The 13,669-nt window shown below is 38.4% G+C and overlaps 1 protein-coding gene across 1 annotated transcript in view; it reads right to left on the reverse strand.

Annotated features, from left to right (window-relative positions):
- The window catches only part of LOC149228458 (uncharacterized), a 412,049-nt gene that overhangs the window by 226,188 nt on the left and 172,192 nt on the right, over positions 1–13,669 (reverse strand). The window lies entirely within an intron of this gene.

Raw genomic sequence — 13,669 nt, forward strand, 5'->3', positions numbered from 1 at the left:
CACTACTTGGTGAATTTCTTGGATCTGTTCAATGAACCTCGTTGCTTTGTACACATCACTCTGTCCAGCAACTGATATGTCTTTTTCAAAGACAAAATCCAAGAGAGACCTTGGTATAAAACCAAAACAAGTCTCAAAATGAGATCTCTGTGTAGAAGAATGTTTAGCACGGTTATAAGCATGTTGCACATAACATAAATGTTAATCCCAAAGCTTGGGATGCTTGCTGCAATAACCACTGAGCAACTGGATCACTATCATGTTGACTACCTCTATTTGGCCATCTGTTTGTGGATGAAAGGTTGTGCTTTTCTTTAGTCTAGTGTCCATCAATTCCCACAGACTTGACCAAAACTTCCCAACAAATCGGGAGTCTCGATCAGATACTATGGAAGTGGGTTACCCAAAATGCACCCAGCCATGCTGAAAGAACAACTTCGCTATTTGTTCACTTGTAATCTGCCTATTACAAGGTATTAAAATACACATTTTGTTGAACCTGTCCACAATAACATATAAATAGTCATGTCCCTTTCTAGATTTTGGCAATCTCCCAACAAAGTCCATGGAAACACTTTCCCAAGGACGGGAAAGAACTGGAAGTGGAGTGTACAAGCCTAGTTTTCTATTGCTAGGCTTACTTTTAGCACACATGGTACACCCTCTTACATATCTAGAAATTATTTCATGCATTTTTCGCCAATAGCAGTATCTTTGCAGCTATGCAACTATTTTACTTACACCAAAATGACATGATATCAGAGAAGTGTGTGCTTCCCTAATTATGTTGACTCTTTCAGTTTGTGGAATGCATAGCTTTTCCAAATGATACAAGAGTTGGTCTTTAACATAGTAATCCTCTTCTACCTTTTTGCCATTACTTAAAGTTGCATACACATCTTTAAAGTCTATATCTTGAGCATATTGTTCAATGTAGCTTTCATGCATTATTGAGTTATGCTTAAGTATAGTAGATGCATTTATGATTAGTCTGGACAACATATCTGCAATTTTATTGTGTATGCCCTTTTTATATCTGATGACTAAATGAAACTGTTGTAGGAAACCCATCCACTTATAGTGTCTTGATTGCTGCAATTTAGTTTGTGAGTGCAAATACTGAAGTGGTTGATGATCAGTATGTATAACTGTTTCTTTGCCCATTAAGTAATGTTTCCACTTTTTTACACTCTGTACTAATGCATACAATTCTTTATCATATGTAGGATAATTAACTACTGCAGAATTAAAAGTCTCAGAATGGTAGCATATGGGTTTACCATGTTGCACAACACTGCTCCCATGGCATAGTCACTGGCATCTATTTCGATCTCAAATGGTTGTTGAAGATTTGGCAATGCAAGTACTGATGCTGTACTAATTTTTTCTTTCAAGGTGTCGAAGGCTTTTTGTTGTTTGCCTCACCACTAAAACACCTTGTTCAATCCTGTTAAAGCATGTAAGGGAGCAGCAATTAAGGAAAAGTTAGCAATAAACTTTCTCCAATATTGTGTTGCTCCAAAGAAGCTTCTAACTCCTGTAGCAGACTTGGGTTTAGGCCAGTTTAAAATGACTGCAACCTTAGAGGGATCTATCTTCATTTCACCACCCCCTACAATATGACCCAAATAATTCAAAGATGTTTTACCAAATTCACATTTTGATAATTTAACATAGAGATTTTCTTGCTTCAAAACATTTAGAGTTTGCCTTACATGCTTTAAATGTTCTTCCCATGTATTACTAAATACAAGAATGTCATCCAAATATACAATTACAAAATCATCAATAAAAGGCCTGAGTATATCATTCATAACTCTCATGAAAGTGGCAGGAGCATTAGTCAAGCCAAAAGGCATGACTAGCCATTCATACAACCCTTGCTTCGTTTTGAAAGCAGTCTTCCATGCATCTTGCTCTGCTACTCTCACCTGATGGTAACCACTACGCAATACCAACTTGGAAAAGTAAACAGCTTCCTTCAATTGATCCAATAGATCATCAATGCAAGGAAGGGGATAACGATTCTTGATCATTATTTTATTCAATGCTCGTTAATCAATGCACATCCTCATCGAACCATCTTTCTTCCTCACCAACACGATTGGAGATCCGCATGGTGATGTGCTTGGTCTTATGAACCCTTTCTCGACTAGCTCCTGTACCTGCTTCTTGATCTCTGCATCCTTTAAAGCGGATAACCTATACATTCCAATGTTAGGCAATGGAGCGTCTTGCTACAAATTAATATCAAGTACAATTTCCCTTTTGGGTGGCAGACCTTTAGGTTCTTGAAATAGAATATCATATTCTGAAACAACTTTTTCTAAATCAACTTGTTGTTTAGCATCACAACTTTCAAATACATTGGTTTTATCAGGTTTCTTTTCCTTTACAACCTGTTGTCGCGCAGATTGGCACGACAACGCTCGGACCGGGGGCTGTCACTCTGATCCCCGATCCCTCCGTTTAAGCCCGTCTCCCGCGGCTAAGGGGGGTAGACCCTGCGAGATAGTGAAGACCAACTGCCAAACAGTTGGGTGGGAGACACAATACACGATATGATAAGCACTAGATGGATTTAGAGATTTAATAGACCAGTGCCTTGTGGAGTCAATGTTTAAATGATTACTTTTTAAATGATAAAGAAACATGGACCATGAACAGCAACCATCTATCATCAGCTAAATCATATGACCAAAACGATATCCGGCAACTGAAAGCTTTGAAGAGATAAATGCCTTAAACCACCATGAGCATCATGAATTATTAACCAGACATTGGATTTCGTGTTTCGACTTGAAAATTTCAGATCTCAGCATGAAAGATATATCGCAAAAGCAACTGAAACTGGCAAAATGATTTTCCACAAAATTTTTATTTTTTCAAAAAATTTTAAATCTTTTTTCAATTTTTATTTTTCAATGTTATGGAAATTAAAAATAAATCTAAAAAAATTTAAAATCCTAAAACTAATCTAATTTTAAAACTAAACTAAACAAAAAATTAAATTAAAATTAAAAAATCTAACAAAAACATAACAAAATTTAAAACATAAATCAAAATCTAAAATCTAACTATAGCATAAAACTAACGCTAACATTTTAATTTAAATCTAAAAATGCTTAAACAAAAAACCCTAAACATAAAATCTAGAAAAAACTAAACTATATAATAAGAATTTAAACTACACCAAAATTAAAATAAATCTTTTTTACTTTTGATTTTCTATTTCCCTTTTTTATTTTTTTATTTTTATTTATGGGTCCTAAAGTTATAAATTTAAAATCCAAATTTAAATCTACCTTGAATCCTAAAGTCGGAACTAAAACTAAAAAAGATGCACACGTAAATGAAACTAATTAAGCAAATTTTCGATTTTTTGTTTTATGGATTAACTAACACCTAAGCTAACAAAGGCATACGAATCATTTAAGAGCTGATAAGGGTTAGCATTACCGCACGTCTGAAAGGAAAGGCAACGCTACCTCAGCCGCCGAAAGGAAACCGAGCCACCTGCTGCCGGCGTGAAAGAGTTTTCTGATGCAGACGCAGATGGCCAGAGAAAGGAAACTGTGCCCACGCTGGAGGATTCACCGCATTTAAAATTTGATCAAACCGAAATTTTGATAGACCCCGACCAAGACTGCAGATCACAGCGCTGGAAAGGCGACTCGAATGGGACAAAGCCGCAGGCCAAACCCAAAAGAAAAGACGCACTCACGCCAACGGCTGGGCATAAATACGATGCTTAATGCAATGGCAGATGAAAGGCGCTCAAACGGTGTAAATCGATATTGGGTAACACATACACAAACACGATCACGACCACAAAATCGCAGGGCTCAATAACTGGATGCGTCCGATGCACAGTCAACAGCAGTAAGAAAAATCGATTTGAAATTCATTTAATACACAGAAATTGCCTGGAGATGGTCCACGCAGTTGCAATATTAACGTATGCGGGCAAGTGGATAGCAGAGACAGCAAGACCCTTAGATTTAAAACGATAATGAGATGAGGGTTTCGTTGATAGAATCAGAGCAGTGCATAATGCAAGCTCCAGCACGCAGTGCAAAGAGACAACAAACAAATAGATGCCCAGAAATAACGAAATCGTGGCCCTGGCTCGGAAAAGAAACTGGGGAATCGATAATGCGTTGAATCAAATGAGGAATAGCCGTAGCTGTGACTACGTATCAAGCAGAATGACTGATATAAAACAAAACTACAGCAAGCAAAACGACCCCCAAAATGCCCACGTCTGAGGGATGAAGGAAATTGCAGAATGAAAATGGAAAACCCCAGCAGTCGATGGTTAATGGTTTTGACAATCGATTATCACCTGGTCACTAATGGAGAAAGACTCACCTGTAAATTTCGTCAAGCTGCCTGCAGAGCGGACTGTAGAGACGCTGATTGAACTTAAGACAAGACTGCAGACACACGGCTTCAGGCACCAAATGTCTACGATTTAAAGCACAACGCTGTCATTCACACTGAGACTCCCCTTTTTCTTGTTTGATTTCTCGCAGACAGAAAAATAGCTTCCAAACGCCCTTATGCCAATTTCCCAGAAACGCTTTTTATTCTCAAGACAGCAGTACAATAACCCTGAAAGACAGACAACAAAATCTCGGCAGATATATGCAAAATTTTAGAGTAAAGCCCTTCAAAAATTACCCTAATCTCATCTTCAGAAGAAACCCTAATGAAAACTGCCAAAAAATAAACTTGAAACCCTAGAACAGCTAATTAATGTACAGATTTTGGCCCCTACACAGCCAGATTTAACAATAAGAGCAGAAATATTTTTCAATATATCAGAAATTTTTGAACTTCACTGTGAACAGAAGGAGAATCTCTCAATGTAAAACAGAAAAAGAAACTTTGAATGATTAACCCAAGGAACAATCAGCTGGGCTCTGCACAGAAAAGCCAGTGGGAGTCGGCTGGTTCAGCCTAGAACTTCCCCAAACGCCCACCTGTACCCTTTACCTAAAGATCTCCTGCACACCTCAAGCAAACATCAGTAAAGAGGGCAAGAAATGCTGCTAGATTTCAAGGAATAATGGAGATACCTGCCATTATTCCAGAAACCCTACAACATTCAAACCCTAGCACGTGAGCAAGATACCTGTACTCACAATACTCTGAAAACCAGCTACTATTAACTGCTGAAAACTGAAATATGCAGAAAAATGAAAACCTCACAGCAATTCCAGAGAGTAACACCAGCCAGTTTTGAACCCCAAAGTCTTTTTATTAATCAGAAAATCAGATTACAAGAGAGCTTTTCAGTACAGACTCACAGATCAGATAAACCTCTAAAATGACCCCCTAAGACCCTATATAAAGGAAATGATCCCAACGGCTAGTTTTGGGTGATCCATGTTGAAGCGATCTCGACCGTCGATGAGGGTTAAGACATCCCTTAATCTCATCCGTCGATTTTATTTAAAAAAACTATTTTTGCATGCATTCACAAAAATATTATTATTTTATTGCTTAGGGTTTTTGCTTTATGTTTTTTAATTTTTTATTATTTTTTATTTTTTTAATTTTTAATTTATTTTTTAATTTTATTATTTTTATTCATTTTTTTAAATTTTTAATTCATTTTAAGATGGATCATCAAACTAAGCCGTTGGAAACATCACCTAGGACCTAGGACCTAGGACTCATGAGGGGATTTACAACATTTTCAACCCTCAAGACACATTTCATCATGATTTTTACAATTTACATCTCAAAGGGATGAACCCACTTAATACAGACCCTCATAGAACACCCAGTTCTGCGACACAACTATAATCTAGCAGATTAACATATAAGATTCTCCTAAAGTTCTGATGACGAAATCCATCCCGGCTTTGGGGTCAGGTTTGAAGGAAAACTCTGCCGATCGTAGATCGGTGAGACGAAAAACCTCCCGGGACGCAGATCATCATTAGAAAGTTAGGTCCACCTAGGCAACTTTACATACATGACTCTGATCTGCTTAGATTATTTACAACTTATACATGCAGACCGGGTTTACAACAAAAATGATCAAGCTGCTGATGATGGCAAGATGGCACGGACATGCTGATCAGGCACTGCTTCCTTTCTGTCAAGAAAAACGGGGTGCACTGCATGGGTAGTTGACCAGTAGAGGTCAACACAACCATCAGTAAAAATTGCTTGCATGAATTTACAATTCTTTTCATCTGCCCTGAGTTTATGAGAATATAATTATTCTTGAGTTTATGAGCTCTTACAATATATTCGATTCCATCTTTAACGAGTTGATACTTATTTTCAGCTCTATAGAAAATGGCCTTTCTATCATACAAGTAAGGACTTCTTAAAACAATTCCACATATATCCAAGGGAACAATATCTAACTCAACCTCATATACAAATGCTAATCCAAAAGAAAACTTAACTTTACATTGTCTAATCACTTGTAGCTTTGCTTTATCACATACCCAACCTAATGGATATGGCTTCTTGTGTAAGTCACCTAACACAGGGATTCGGGATTCGTAGGATACCGGGATTCAAGTGTTGGATTCGGACACATTGACGCCCCGGAACAGGACACGTAGGATTCATTATATATTATTTTATTAAAAAATATATATATATTTAAAATATATATATATATATATATATATATATATATTAAAAATTAGATATTTCTTACACAAATTCTCATTAATGATACAAATTCATTGATTTCAAACATAGATCTTCATCTAGATGTTAGTTTTACTGTTTACAAAGTAAGTTAGTAACATTATAACATGCATAGTACATACAAAATTCAAATATCTGAATAAACCCTCACAACCCTCATAAACCTCATAAATCCTCCCTCCCTCATAAACCCTCCCTCATAAACCCTCACTTTTTTGGGATTCGAATTCCAAAATCGAGACACGAAGTGTCCTAACAGAAATGACCGGGATTCGATGGTGTCCTGTTAGGACATGTGGTGTCCCATTTTAGGATTCGAATTCCCGTCGAATCGTGTCGGATTCATGGGATTCGGACATGTGGCCTGTTTTGGACAAATCCAGTTTCATAGCTTCTTGTGAGGTGTGGTTAGTAGTCCCAATTTCTTTACAATTGCTTCAGAAATTAAGTTTACTTATGAGCCACTATCAAACAAAGTATCAATCTTTAGATGCTTGGAAATAACTCTTATATGAAAAAGCTCATGTCTTTTCCTCTCATTTTCTTCACTATCAATAGTTTGGGCAGAATTACAAGTAGATGCTTCAGAATTTTTACCTTTTATACCTATGGCTACGATTGTTGTTTCATCATCTGAGTCTGACCCCAAATCTTTCTGTATAGCAACAGCAGTCTTCTTCTTTTTGTCGTTGAACTTCTTGAGTTTCAACTCCATATGCAAAGACCAATAATGTTCATCATCATGTCCATCCTTCTTGCAGTGAGTGCATGAAGGTTTGGCCTTCTATACAGAATTTTCCTTCCTCTCTTTCCATTTCTGCTTCCTCTTTTCCTTGTTCTTGCTTGCAGTGAGTTTTGATAATCCCCCAATCTCTGGGTTCACATTCTTGCCTCTAGCCTCTAGATCGGTAGCCTAAACAGATACCTCATCTATGCTAGTCGAGTTAAACATGAGAATGGTGTGCCTCAAATAGCTGTGTAGACCACCTATATACTTCAGCAAAGTTTCAGGTGAGTCTAAAGAAATGCCTAGAATCAAAGTGCTTTTTCTAAATTCTTGGGTGTAGCTTTGTACACTTTGCCCCTTAATTGGCAAAGAGTTTGCCAACTCATCATAGGTTGTTGCATATAAGCTAGTGGATAGAATTCTTTTTAATTGCAGAAACAAATTCACTCTAAACAGAAAGAATTTTACCATGTTTCTTCAAGTCAGCTTGTGTCCTGCCTTCCCACCATACCAAGGCATTTCCTCCAAGGCGTAGGCTGGCCAGCTAAATTTTACCCCTGTCTGAATCAATATTCTGCATCGATCTGTCTGATCCAATTATCTAGCTTCTCTGCATTTAATTCTCCATCATATATTGGCAAATCAAATTTAACATCTAATTTAATCAAAGATGTTTTCTTCTTTTTATTTTCAAGGCTATCAGGAGGTGTGGATAGAGGGACCTCTTTTCCTTTCCCTTTGCCTTCAGAATGGCCATCTAGAAGAGATTCTTCTATTCCTTTGTCTTGTTTGGAAGTGGAAGAATCCTCACTTCGACCTTTTTTAAATTATATATACATTTCTTCTACCATGGCTCTCATGGTCATGAAACTGTCCATGAACTGAGAGATTCCAAGAGATATTCTTCTGCCATTTTCCCCCTCGGATAGACTCTACTAATTTCTAGGTTAGTTTCAACCAATTCTCCTTCTCCTAATTTGAGCTTTGACCTAGTTATCACTCACCAATCTAGCACAAGCTTTGTCTAACCTTAGTAAACCTAAAGCTCTGATACCACTTGATCTAGTAATGAGATCTAAGACAAATAATGAGGTATTACAGACTTATGTGCTTGGATGTGCCTATGTTATTTACACAGACAATAAAGCACAAAACAAAACATAATAGACAACACATAACACAGCAAATTTAATGAGGAGTTCACCCACTACTCCTGGGCTACATCTCCTGGTCCAGCCTTTAGTGGTGGCCTCTCTATTATGTCTTCAAGCAGAGTTTTTGCAACAGTATGAGCTCAATTTGAAACTCAATACACAACAGATGCAACAACAAGAGCTTTGCTTGAACCTCTCAAGCCTCTCTAAGTACACAGACTCCCTCAACGCTCTATGTCTCTGTCCTAACTCTGTCTCGACATTTGCCTGCAATACTGCCTGTCCTGCTTTCTCTTTGTCTGTGGCTTTAAAGCCAATCTGGGTTGCGTTTCTCCTTCTCGGCTTTTTGTCTCCCGGGCCTCTATCTGCTTCGAATCCCTCTTCTGGCATAAAGGGGAGGTGGCCACCTATTCGGCAACGTAAGAGTGCCTCGGTCCCTTGAAATCCCTCAGAATCCCAAACGCAGTCATTTTCTGTTTTACACAGGAAAATACATTCACGACTGTGAAATTCCACCAAAGCACAATTCATTTCGGACTTCAAAAGTCCTTAAATCCACCCTATTCTCCTATCGGGTCCGCCTGTAAGTCACCATCGCATGTCGCAATGGTCCTGCTCCAAAGTTCCCTTTGTATTTTTGAAATACGTTAAAACGTAAGAAACGGCTTATGGCGGATCTGAATGTATATATATATATATATATATATATATATATATATTAGCCTTAAGGAACCCTTTCAAGTCCGGCTTATCGCACCGGCCTTCACCCTTCACATTTCGTTTAATAAACGAAAATCGTGAAAATACATTAAAAATGGTTTTGCCGCAGATCTCAAATTTTATGGAATAATATTTATATAACCATCAGGTCCGGTTCATCAGATCGTAGATGTGGCTGTGTATAGGTCTCGCTCCATGGTGTTGCTCCGATGTGATTCATCGCAATCGCATATCGCTCGTGCCCTGAGCCGTTTGCAAGCACTCTTCGTAATCTCCAATAGTGATCCGGCGATGCAACACGGGCCGTCGATCTGCGCACTTGATCGACGGTCCTAGTTGACTCCGCCAGTCGTCGTTGCAAATGTCATGTGATCTACGCCAATACCTGTTGTTTACCTATGCCAATTGCGATTGCATATCAGATCTAAACCCTTGATCGGCCAGATCTGACGACTACTATGCATTCATTTGCTCCACTCTGATACTCTGTTATTTTCACTAATTTCACGTGTTTTTGCCTCCTGATAGTGTTTTTCCCCATTCACAAAGGTTTTCTCATGCGATTTTCTTTGGTCGTTGGCGTGATTTTTCGAGTTTTCAAGACTTAGAGAGTGTTCTTGGATCCATTTGGATCAGAAACCCTTCATGCGCTTTTTTTGATTTATACCTTCCTACTTGTTATTTTTCTTTAACAAGTTATTTACAAAGTAAATACTGAAAATAAACACCAGTGCATGCTCAACATATTACAGATCAACAACTAAAAGAAACGAGAACAAACACACCACATGACACCATTATTTTTGGACCAATGTCCCTGGAAAAACCCAATGCGGGAAAACCGATGCAACTATCTGAGGGTTTTCTTATTAAGCAATATCAGAGTACAATCTGGGTGCCGAAACTGGCCTACCCAACAGAGAATTTCTTTAGCAGCTATACCTCAGAATTTGAGAGAAATATCCTGGCTGAAACCTCGGAAAATCCTTTCGACAGCTCCTCTACACATAACTGCTCTGCAACCCCAGTGTCTGCACAAACTAGACTGTGTCAGCCCCTCTCTATCTCACGTTGGCCCTACATTAGCCTTTCTTGGCTTGCATCAACCCCAGGAGGCCCTGCATCAGCTCTGGGAGCCTTTGCATTAGCTGCGCTAGTCCCTCTGGTGCTCTGCACAGCACTTTGCTATCTCTATGTGGCCCTGCGTGAGCCCTTGCTGGCTCTACATCACCCTCCTTGGCTGCTGCGCTGCTCTCCTGGCACAATCTCTACTTTCTTTGTTTCTCTGTACTCAATGCCCCTCAGCTGCTCTCCCGATCACTGATTCTGTCTCTCTTAGCAAACCCCGCTCTAGAGAATGGAATGATTGATCATCTAGTGTGCCCTCCAAGTGACCCTCAAGCCTTCTCTTATACTTTTCCTATTGACATCTCAACGGCCGAGATTAAGTCCCTAATCAACGACTAAGATTAGATCTAGCTTGATCCATGTCTTTTGGACCATTCTAACACATATTCATATTAATACACATTAATATTTTATTTTTCCTAAGTTTAGACTTAGGGACTCCATTAAAAATATTAATTATTTTAATATCTCCTTATCTGTTTAGAATCTGCCCAAACCCTTTCTAGGTATTGGAGATCTCATGTGCCCCAACCTCTCCACCAAATCTCGTCGCTAGAGCACATCCGATGCTACCACAAATCAACAGAGAAAAGAACCCAAATTTTTTTAATGAAGAACTCAATTCTTATGGGTTCTTCTCAGAAGCATCCAAACCCGAATCTAGTACTTGGGGACGAGAACCAGGGACAAGTTCGAGAAGCCCACCCCCGGGTTCGGGAACTCGTGCAACATAGTTCAAAAATGTTTGTGCATGATCAAGCTATTCTTGAACTCGGTTTGTTGGGCAAAAGAATCCGCAGAAAAGAGGAGCTAAACACTTGTTGCTTAAGGGCAAATTGAGGGAACCTAAGTTACAGCCCACTCCTGGGCTAGGCCGCAAGCCATAGCCAACAGTTGGAGGTCTTTAAGTGCTGCGTTCAGAAGGTTAGTAGCCCTATAAGGAAGCATATAGTAGGAGGGATTGTAGGAAGGCTAGTCGCAGTCAATAGGAGGACGGTGGGGTGTGTTTAGGGTGTTGTAACACACTGAGTTTGTGCCCTAACCAGTGAGTAGGTTTTCCATGAAATGCAACAGTCCTTGCAGCATATGAAAGGTGCCAGATTAGCAGTCTTGTCATGATTAGTGAAGCAACAAAAGGAAGGAGAGTTTAATTGAAGGAAAGCCTCAGCATTCTGGGTAATTGGTTGAGTTGTTTTAGGCCTATCATCTGCTGCATATCTTGAGTCCTTGGTATCAGAATTGCAACCTCATTGTGTCATCGTCAAGGAGAAGATCTTTGATCTCCTATTTGACAAGTCAAGTATTGACCTCAAATCATTGTACTCTATCTCATTCTCTCTGCTAAACTATTGAAGAATATAAAAATAATTGATCAAGGGTTTCCCCAGATTGGGGTTTGTCCCTGGCTGGTGCCACATCTTGTGTCCTTTTGTCTTGCCCTGTCTTCTATTGTTTATGTATATGTTCTATCTGCACTTTACTATCATGCTGATGTGATTGCTAATCTGAATATTGTCATTGGGATAATATGAAAAATTGAAGTAAATTGCTCTAAGCATAGCATAGAACATACCCAAATTTAACAAAACTTCATCCAAAACTTAACAAAAAATTCGAACTCGAATCAAATGTAATCATCATTGAACTTGAACCCAAACTGTAGGACATATCTACTAAGTTATATAAGCTTCTCAAATTTAGTAATTAGATCAACTTGAATGCCAATCATGTCATTTATCTAATAAATATTTCCAGTTATGGCTTTCAACAAAAAATAAAGTCAAAGAAATGACCCAACTAAATCAAATTGCAAGCTTATATTGGCCTTTTTTGTTAATTTAGCAGCTCAGGGACAAACTCCCTCCATTGGACAGCCTTCCTTATCAAGAAAGACGTCTTCTAGCCCTTAGAAGAATTTAATTTGGTCAACGAAAAATATTATTTTTAATGATGGAACCACATGCACAAAATACAAGTCGACCTAAAGGTCAAATTGGGTCTCCGCCAATGCATATAAATACACATCATGTCACAGCAATTTGGAGCATCATCAACTCAACACACCTCTCTCTTGATTGATTTGGTTTGTACAGATCTGAAACAAGGAGGTCCAAGCTCACACATGTGAAGGGAAAGAGGCATTTTCTGTTTTATGTGTTGACTTTCTGATTGGGACAGTTTGACCAGCCGCTGACCAACTTTGAATTGATGTTTTAACCTCGTTTAACTTGGAAATTTTCGATTTTGGAAGGCCAAATTGATTGGTGAAGAAGCCGAACTTTTCTGGGCAGTTCGACTTCGGTTGACTACAGATCTTGACCTCAGTTGACTGCCGAAAATTCTGAATTTTGACTGCAGGCTTTCTCTCTCCTTTGACCAAACTTTTGTTGACTGTTTTGACTAGGATTTGACCAGCAAAGAAGGCCGCATCCTTTGACTGTTGACCAATCTGATTTGGAGAGGGTTTGACTGCTGAACATTGACTGGTTAGGGCATCATTGACTTCTGTTGACATTGAGCAGAAATTGCAGACTTTGACTTTGGATCAGATTTGACTTTTGGGCTTATCTCTCATTGGACATTGGTTAGTTGATTGGATAGTCAAAGATTTGACTTTGACTCATTGTTGATGAATTGGAACATTGTATCTCTCTGCTGAACATTTGATGACAATCTAATAGAAGAAGAATTTTGAAAGGGTTTTCCCCCTTGTGGGGTTTTTCCCTAGTCTTTGACCAAATCTTGTGTCTCTTGTTATTGCTCTTGGTTGTCTTCTATTGTGCATTGGATTTACTGTTCTATCTACAATTGCTTATTTTTACTAGAAGATTGAATTATATTGGATAAATTGATTACTAATTGAAGAAGAATTAGAATAAGAGATTGTGTTAAGCATAAAACAATGGAATATTAACATTTTTTTCAAGCCTTGGTGATTCTTGCTTATTTCTTTTTCGAAAAACGAAAAAAGAACAAAAAAAAACAACAACAACATTTTTCAAGGTGATTCCATGTTTTCTATTTGATGTCGCAATGTTGCTAAATTTTTGGCAATTTTTCATTTAGAATACGCGTAGGCTAAAGACGCAGAGGAGTTGCCCGGAAAGTTATGGAAATTCCGGTTATATTTAGAGAAAATCCGGCAAGGATGTAGTTGTTAAACTTCAAAATTTTAGGTGTTCTAGACGTTTTTGATAGTGCTGAATCCATTTCCACCATCAAAAACACGATTCAAGCACTTCCTTCTACAAGATTTTTC

The sequence above is a fragment of the Pinus tabuliformis genome, chromosome J (genome assembly GCF_031772625.1).
Source record: "Pinus tabuliformis cultivar Carrire ecotype Pingquan chromosome J, CPIR1, whole genome shotgun sequence".
NCBI classification, from domain to species: Eukaryota; Viridiplantae; Streptophyta; class Pinopsida; order Pinales; family Pinaceae; genus Pinus; species Pinus tabuliformis.